This window comes from Eulemur rufifrons, chromosome 18, assembly GCF_041146395.1.
Source record: "Eulemur rufifrons isolate Redbay chromosome 18, OSU_ERuf_1, whole genome shotgun sequence".
Taxonomy (NCBI): domain Eukaryota; kingdom Metazoa; phylum Chordata; class Mammalia; order Primates; family Lemuridae; genus Eulemur; species Eulemur rufifrons.
This window is the reverse complement of record NC_091000.1, coordinates 39,475,811-39,485,738: the sequence shown is the minus strand read 5'-3', so window position 1 is coordinate 39,485,738 and position 9,928 is coordinate 39,475,811.

Sequence of the window (9,928 nt, the reverse complement as noted above, 5' to 3'; positions counted from 1 at the left end):
TTCGTATGTTTGTATATTCTGGGAGCATAGAGAGAAAACTCACAAAATAATTCATGCTGGAAAAGGTAGGAAATACTACTGAAACAGGTATGGTAGCTGATTCAAGAGATAGTCCGTTTCTTGAGGACAAAATTAGCATCCTTATTATCATTATTGGAATCTAAAAGTCTCTAAACTCTTGTAAATTAATTGCGCTATCCTTGGAAAAGACTGTTAGTTAAACTTCATCCTTCTCCACTAAAAAATACAAAACTGGAAATAAATGCAAACTTTATATGAAATAACATTTACTAAAAAGGTATATAAATACCTAAGATTTCTCTCTCTCTCTCTCTCTCTCTCACATACACACACACACACACACACACACACACGGGGTACACAATATCCGTAAATTAGAATGCGTAAAAGTTATATACAAAAATTATTTTGCTTTCTTTTGTAAATGCCCACACATATTAGAGATTAAATGATAAAATTTCTTTATTTTAAGATCAGGACAGTGAGGAATATAGATGGATACACAAAGAGAAATTGTCACATTGTATTTGGTTAAGTACAAGAGGTTTTGTGAAGGATGTGAATATGGAAAAGAGTTTTGAATGATGGTATATGGGAAAAGTGGAAGAAGTGACATTTCTCTTTAAAAGATGCTTCCAAAATAAAGTGTTTGAGTAACAATAAAACATAAGTTATCAGAATAGAGTGGAAAAGCAGGCTCAGAAGCAGTCGTGCAGTTAGAATTTTATATTTTTTTAACTTTTATTACTATTAATTACATTGGCTACTGCAAGATTAGTTATTTGGAGTGTTTATTTCCAATTATAAGCCGTCATGCAAAGTTGAGTTTTCTTTCAGTAACAGTAGACAAAATTAAGTACTGTGGTTTTAAGGAAACTATTTTTCAGGTTTCATAAGACTCAAGGATTATCTTATCTTTCTCCCTCTTGTCTCTTTCCCCTAAGAGCAGTTTATATTTACCACTTTTGTGGCTGTCAAAATCTTTGCCACTATTTACCATAAAAAATGTACTTTATACCATTAGCCCAGTCACATATACATATATACACATAGCTATACCTTATATATACACATATAAATATACATTATATATTTTAAGTACATAATATATTCATACATATGGACCAAACTCTTTCTGTAACCCTTTATACCTTTTGAATTTGTAATGCACCGTGTATTTTTGTATTATTCTACTCTAGTTTATGACAGGAATTTCTTTTTAGACATGATTACAATTAATTTAATGTGGCCACTAGATGGTCATACTTATAGTTTGGAAAATGTGCCACCTCTTCGTGTAACACTCACTTATTTAGTCTAAAGTATTTGCTACGCCTCTCTATGCCTCATTCTTCACACCCTCTCTGCATCACTCTGCAATTGTCATGCTCTTCATATGCCCGTAAGTATATCCATATTGCCTCTGTTTTAAAAGTATACAGGTGGATCTAATTTCCAATTGGTTTGTTGAACATTTGGGGCAAATATCAATTCCGGTTTATTTTTTTCTGTACATGATCTCACTGCTCAGCTAAACTGTGAATTTCTAGAGAGCAGCAGCAAACTATCCTACGGTTTTTGTTGCATCCCTCCTAACTCTATTCATATTGAAAGTGCTAAAAAAATGAAAGCACCCCATATATTTCCCTCTTGCAAGATTTAGCCTTATATTGACATGGATATAGAAAATAAGGTTGAGCTTTTATAGGAATAAATATGATGAGATGAGATGATAGAAATATGGTAAAATCTAATTTCATAAGATAAAAAAGCAATGCCCAAAGTGACAAAATACTTTATTCAACAAGAGTTTGAATCTTATTAAAAAACTGTTAAAGTTTCTGTGCATGTATTTATGTGTATGTAGAACAAAAGTATGCCCATGAAATTGAGCAGAGATAAATATTCTCACCAATAACCAAATGTCTAAAGTTAAAAAATAAAATAAATGGGAACATATCTATTGATTTCCTATAATAGAAATGTAGCTTATCCTAGGATTTTGGGTAATTTACTATGTAATTCTCAAAAAAAAAAAAAAAAAAGCTCACATTCCATGAAATGTAGCCAGCCTAGTCTATCATGTCTCTTAATTAACCTGAAAACTATATGGACTATTTCCTTCACTTTTACTCTACTCTTAATTGCTTACTTGCTAAAATAAAATTATTATTTCTTTTAACAGTTCAATCACTGAAATGTCTAGTAATTGTAATTTTTTATAGTGCAATTCTGGTCCCACAATTGCCTCAATCAAATTTTAAATATAATAGAGTTGAGGAATTTTTAGAAAGGAAAGTAACTTTTCATAAAGCACAGCATAAAGGAATAATACATTATAGATTAAGGTAAAATGTATGCTGTATTAATCTCTACTGAGACTTCATTTAATTAAAATTTCTTGGACATTTATGATTTTTTTATACAGTGTTCTAGGTTGCAATCATATTATGAGACTATTAACCCTATTTTAAAAATGTCTCATCTAAGGAAATAACTGTCTTTAGCAATTGCTGCTGAAGGGGAAGAGAACCAAATCTAAGTAAGCCCTGATGTTGCCACTACTGTCTTGGGAGAAGATTGTGACTCAGAAACAGATTCAATTTTTCTAAACCTACACATTTTGCGCGGGAAATAACAAAATCACCTTGCATTGACCCTAGTTAGAAACATACCCGTGAATGTGGATAAATATCCTGATTTTTTAATAATGACATATAAATATATGTCAAGTATATATTCTTATTAAATTTAAATACCAAACTAAAAAATAGTATGTTGAATAGCAGCATAGACCTCAAGAAGTTATCTATAGATTGAAAACTTGAAAAGAGATGCCTCAAGCCAAATGTTGGTATTTAACATATTAAATTATAAAATCCTACATTTAGGTTCAAAGAATCTATTGAATCCTATGGGACCTGGAAAATCTCAGCATTGTTGGTTGATTGATTACACGTGTACAAGCTGAACAAAGAGTGGAACCTATTTGCTAGAAAAATGTTAATGTAAGCTAAGACTGTGTTAGCAGTATCCGGACCTTAAAAAAGGATTATTTCTTTGTACAGGTTAAACATCTAGGTTACTCTGCTCACCTAAAGATACAGCTCTTGAGGGACAAAATCAAATTAGATTATCCAAAAAAGCATAACCAGGATGTTGATGAGTTTTGAAACTATGGGAAACATGAGAAATAGCAGTAAGGGAAAATGGTAAGTCGTGGGAAGTGTGGTAAATATCATCCAAGATGAAAGTTTTGTCATGTGAAAGGAAGATGAGATTTATTTTGTGTGACTCTACAGAACTAGAGTTGATATATAGAAAACGGGGAAGCATATTTTGATTAAGTATGGAAAATAAAATTGTGATAATTAGAGTTGTCCAGCAATGGAACACATGCATCATATGCTGATTATTAGGTCCATGCCATTGGAAGTATTCAAATAGGTCCCATAATGTTGTCAAAATGTACCAAGAATTATATTATTATTTCTATGGCATTCTAAGATTCTAACTGCATACAAGTAAGTATACCACAGTTTCAACAAGACGGTAGAACTCTCTAAATGAGACATAATATTCTTGAATTGCTTTGTCTGCTAAGAAAATAGTCTAAAACACACTTGAATATAAACTTTAGAAATGATATTCAATAAGCCAGATGCAGAATAGTGTCATATGGTTTTATTGTATAACTTCATTTAAAACAGTGAGATTTTTAAAAAGTTGGGCCCAAACTTTCAAAAGATTCAGAATTTGAAATATAAGCCCTCTCAAAAAATTTGTACTATCTGTACCTTTTCAGATAGTACTAATTTTTTCCTCAACACCTACCAATCCTCAAAAACAAGCATAACAAAAACAAGGGGAAAACAAACAGATTTGCTGACAGATAAAAGCTTGTCTTACCTAGCAGATATAATAATGACTTTTTAAAGGGAAATTCTGTGGACTTTAATTACAGAAGAGAAGGAGGCATTATAGTATACAATGCAGGAAAAAGAAGTCTGTATAAAATTTTTACAGTGTACACTCGTTATCCTGTGTCCATAATAGAAAAAAAAAATAGTTGGCTGTGGGTTGCATTAACATGCTGTTATAAAACAAAAAGTTGACATCTGGATCTAGGCCAAAGAATAAAAGCATCACCTTATAATATTTACTTAAAAATCACAGGAGTTCATTTTAAGGTTAAGAAACTTGCATCATAGAAAATTCTTATCAAAGTTTGCTCTATGTTTGACTACAGTATAATTATGTAAAATGACTAAAATTGAATATATGATTGGGCAATGTAGTACCTTTGAAGTTACATAAAGTATTTAGTAATGCCTTCACACTCATCATTGCCTGTTCTAAACATAAATAGCTTTAATTTTAGTTCCTGTGACCTAACGGATTTCTTCAACAGAATTATATTAAACAATATCTTCCTAATGCTAGCAATAATAGTTATAGGAATAAAGTAAATTTAAAATATTTTATTTTAAAATATTTTTATTTTAAAAATAAAATAAAAATGTTATTATAAATTTTTTAATTTTAAAATAAAAATGCCACAGAAAAGCATTTTCCAGTTACAATTAAATAATTCCTTCTTCCTTTAACTCTTAATGTTTCATTTTAAAAACTAAATAAAATATTTTATATTTAAGTTTTTATTTGGTATCTAGTTTTTATTTTGAGACAATATATGAAATTATTTATAAAGGAGACAACAAATAGTTGCACAAATTAAAATGCAAGTAAGAATTTAGGAAATAAAATTGCATCATATAAGCGTAAAATGAGGGTATCTAATTAATGAATAAATTTAAGTGAGAAACATTCTCATAATATTCACAGGAATGTATATTGTAAAATATTTCCTGGAAGGCATTTGGTAGTAAATATAATAACATTTAATGTATATATACATTAACCCAATGATTCAACCTTTATAGGATATTATTGTAAATAAATAACTAAATGTGTCACAAGGCTGCTCATGAAGACTAGAAATAACCAGAAATAACTTAAGGGACTATCAGTAATGTTTTTTAAAATATATATAATTGTATAGCCATAGAATAATGTACAATTCAGTTTTTTATTAACACAAAGGATTTTCAAGTGTCATGACCAAGTTATAGAAGAACACATGTAATGTGAACATTTTTATATGCATAGTAAAAAAGTATTGAAGAGAATCTTAACTATTAGCAATGATTATGGGTGGGTTTGGGAGAGAAGGGAATAAATTGGGAGGTGAGTTTATATTGTCTTTTGAAATTATTTATTTAAACATACTTTCTTGTCACATTAAACTAGTCAGTTTCAAACTTTCTCATATAAAGGAAAATCTGATCATTCAAAAAGCTTTACAAAATGATTTAATGAGTAGTTTGTTTTTCAATGTATTTTTTAATTAATCGAAGCACAATGAAGTATCCCAAGAATATTGATTATGTGCATGCTCTATCTCTGGGTAGTAAATCCTTTGCTGCCATCTTGTGGAACTTGATTACTAATGCATGCTGTGGAATTTCTCCTCAAAAGTCTTCTTCCTCAGAAGAGATAAAGAAGGAATAATTGCACTCTTACATGAGCACAGTGCTAAATCAAAATTAGATTTTATGCATGGTATTGATAATTTGTTTTATTCTAATTAACTTACAGCTGGGATCTGGACTTTTTTTTGAGACACCTGAAAGGGATGATCTTTTACAAAGAAATTCCCACTAAGTAATGCCTGGGATTTCGTCAATGCTGGATTTTAATTCTACAAAACTCATATACTTATAAATGCACACAATGATAACATATAAAATATAACAATTGAGTAAACAGTAACATGTAATTAAGTGATTTTTTTTTTTAATCTTGAAATGAGATTTGTCTTAAAGGGAGGGTGCACAAAGCAGGAAGTCACCAAGCACCGAGAAATTGCACAAGGGAATTTCACATGGAAAAAGTGACCCATAGAAATACCTTGGGCAGCGTGTGCTAATAGATCAGAAAAGAAAGGAAACACTGGGTTAACTTCCTATGTAAGAATAATGCTGTTTTATATATGTGAGATGTAATTAAAGTTAAAGGTTTCTTAAAACTTCAATAGCATAATGAAGGCTATATAATCAGTCTTGTCTGGGACATTTCCAGGCAAAAATAACATTCTTTCAAACCTACCTGTGTCTTGAGATGTTATTAATATTGTACCTGTCTCTTTCCTCTCACCACTGACTTCTGGAAAGATATCATCTCTCTGTCCCACTTCCTTATCTCCCATTCCCTTGTAGAAAATGCAATCATGCTTCACCTTCCTTTTCACCCAGTTGAGTGCTGGTGAATGTTTAACCCTTGGTGGAGGGGGAGGAAGGAAGGAATGACCAAATTTGTAGCATTGTAGCATTTGCCCATTTCAGATAATTCCACCATTGCTGATTTAAAGCTATCAACTTGATGTCAACGAATGCAGAGTTGGGGCTGGATGTGCACAAGGGACTTTCCTGAGCAGGGGTGAGCTCCAGCATACTTCCCTCTGACCCCTCTACTGAAATTGCTCTTGTCTTGGGTGAGCTCCAGAGCCCAGTGACCTCCTAGGGACAATTGTAGTGTGCTTCTCTATCTACTTGACTAATAGGCAGCATTGGCCATTCCCTTATTTTTGAACCATTCTCCTTTTTGGTTCTCCTCCTATTTCTTTGGCGGTTCCTTGCCTTCCTGTGCTAATTAAGACCTCTGACCACACCCCGGTCAGTCGATGTTTCCCAGGGTCCCATCCTCTGCTCCCTTCTGTGCTCCCTCCCTTATAAATCTCAGCCTGACACCCACTCCCATATATCATGGCACCTCAAACTCAGTGAGTCCCAGCCCAGCATCCTGCTGTTCCTCCTTCCTCTTTTCTTTCCCCTAGGACCCCCTTCTTTGGATAAATCTTCAATCATATTATTTGCAATATTTTTTAAATGTATCTATTCTTTTCCATGTTCTTGATCAGGAAATGGGTCTTCTCATTGTCCCCCTTGCCCAATAGGCAGCGCAGTCTGAACACTACCATCAGCTCTCTCGAGCTTAAAGAGACACCAACGCTCAACTGCTTATAACCACTATGGATTAGGCTCCATCCTCAGCTGACTTCTATTGCTTCAAATGTACTTCTGAGCCTGCCTTATCTCCTAAGCTCCTTAATCAGCTCAAACTCACTTTCTCTGTGAAAACTTTCTAGCACCACCAGGAAGAATTCTTCCTTCTCTCTTGAGAGTGTCTCCCTTTGTTCTTTTAAGGGGTAATTCTCAAAGTGTATTATCATTATGTGTATACCCAGCCTTCCAGCCATCTCTAATCTCCAAGAGCCCTACCAGGGACTTTAGTCTGGTCTACCTTTGGACTCTCAAAATATGAGCCAGAATATGTTATTCACATGAGTATACTGAATGAATGAATGAGTGGGTGAAGGTAAAACTCAGAAATGAAAAGGGTATTAAATCCAAAGAATGTAGCTAGGCAAATCCTTCTGAAAAAGAAAAATAAAACAGAGAAAAAGGTTACATGAGCTACTGAAATTTTGTGTTACAGTGCTTTAATTTTTTAAAGTATCTGTGAGCATCTTTTGGAATGTTTCAAATATTGTTTTTCAGTTTAAAATAGTATGTACTTATTCTTCATGAGTTCATTCATTCAACAAATCATATATTTATTGCCAACTATGCATTAGATAAAATATCATTAATTCAGGTATTATATAATGTTACTATTAACATATACTGGGGCTGTCTGGAAATGTTAATATACCATATAAGATTCTGCATCTTAAGAGAATAGTGGAAAGACATTGTGCTTTGGGTCTTGTGGAGAAATTAACCAGTTAGATTAACTATCTTTGTTTACTATAGCTTTGTAAGGCATGACTTGTTATCATCTTTTAATTATTATCATCTATTAATTAAGTTGAAAATCAAAATCTAGTATGTTCTGTAGAAAAGACAGAATCTCTTCTTAAGGGCTCTTTTAATTAGTATTTTTGTGAATTTTATTTCCTTTAATCATACCTAAATGTAAATATTAGCCAAATGAATAAGAAAAAATAGAGCAGGTATTTTTGCATGAATATAAATATTTCAACATGAGCAAATTAGTATTTCACATATAAAGAAAACGTAGAAGCTGTCCTCTCACTGTGGGCATAGGTACTATGTTGGAATTGTTGTTGTTGATTAATAACTTATATGGATCATAAAAATTAACAGCAACTGGCGAGGATGGAAAATCTTTCTCTTAGGCAGAGATTGATCCAAAAATGTTTAGCAAATATTGATCAAACTGAGTTTTTTAAACAAGTTGAACAATATATACTGAACATTTTTAAAAAGATGCATTGGAAATATTTTAAAAGCTTTTTTAAACTAAATTATATATTTCTCATGCACATTTAGTTTTTTAATACACTGATTTATTAAGTCTATGGCTCAATGTGCCTTGTTTATACATAATTGAATGTGTAAAATATTAATAAATTTTTAGGGATATGGAAAAAAATGCCAGGTACAAGTTTAATTACTAGTCAGTGAATTCATTCAGACAATTCAACTAAGAATAAGCTTTTTTCATAAATAAAAAATAGTCAAAATCCATCTTAAAAGACTTTTAAGTGTTTCTGGTTTTTGTTTATTTAAGGATTACCTATGCTAATTAAATGATGTTGATTTGTATTACTTTAGCAGCACATGGTCCTCCAGCCTATTAGATCATTCTGTTTGACTGGTTTGATTTATCCACTAAATATACAAAGAGGGAAACTTTACATTAAAGTAACATGTGAAATGGCTTTTCAGTTGTATGGACAAGAGTTGACTTCTTCACTATTGCAGATGCTTAAGTCAACTGTTTTAATAAATTGATTACCAGTTGTTAAAAAAAAAAAAAAAGAGTTGACTTTTCCCCAGGCCCTTGTGGCTTAGGTGGATAACGCGCAAATCTAATATTAACTGAGTGTAATTCCGGGCACTGTTGTGTTCCACCTGTATTATTTCATTCAATCTCTCAGCAAGCTTCAAGTGGCCATTATTATAATATTACCTCCTTCTTTAAGAAGAAATCGAGGCACAAAGACCTTAACTTGACATCCACGTGTGTAGGAAACGGGCGCCAGATTCAAACGTGCAGTCTGATTCCGGGGTCTGCAAACGTCATTACCGTGATATTCTGTCCTATCGACTGACACTCTACTTCCATTCACAGACTTCCCTGTCCTAATTGTTGCTACATCGAGGAATGTGCTTTCGCTCGCGCAACAACTGCAGAAAAAGACCCGTACTCTCCGGGCAAGGGCAAGGCGCTCTGGGCGGGAGCTGGGCGGGTCCTGTCTCCTAGGCAACAGCAGAAACACACAAGCGGCCAAAAATGAGACACCCTCACTCTCTTTGGATCATTTTTCTTTTCTGTAAAGAAAAAAATCCAACCTTGCACTTAACTCTCTTACATTCTTTCTGTTAGGAAGAATGTTTCATAGAAGTTGGCTTCCTGGTTACCTATAATCCGTTAAGGAAACGAATTAGATCTCTCTATTGAATGGCTTGAATGTGCATCTCTTTTTGTATTTTTCCCAGATTGGTGATTCCTAAAATACAGAGGCAAGAAGTCCGGACCACTACTAGTAATGTGGTGGTGCATTACTATTTATAATATGATAATGTTCATATACTGTGATATATACAGTGCACTCCTCTTCCCAGACCCAGGGAGGGTGATGTCATTTCCTTCGTCTGGGTGTTTGCCCAGTGACGCTTTGGGCCCAAGGGCAGTGTTGGGTACCCGAGATACCCGGCGGTGGTGAAGTCACTTCCTTCCAGAGACGCTGTTTCCTAGCAACCGCCTCCCAGCTCCATATTAACCCCGTCCCATTCTCAGCCGGTGCCGGTGTTCCAGC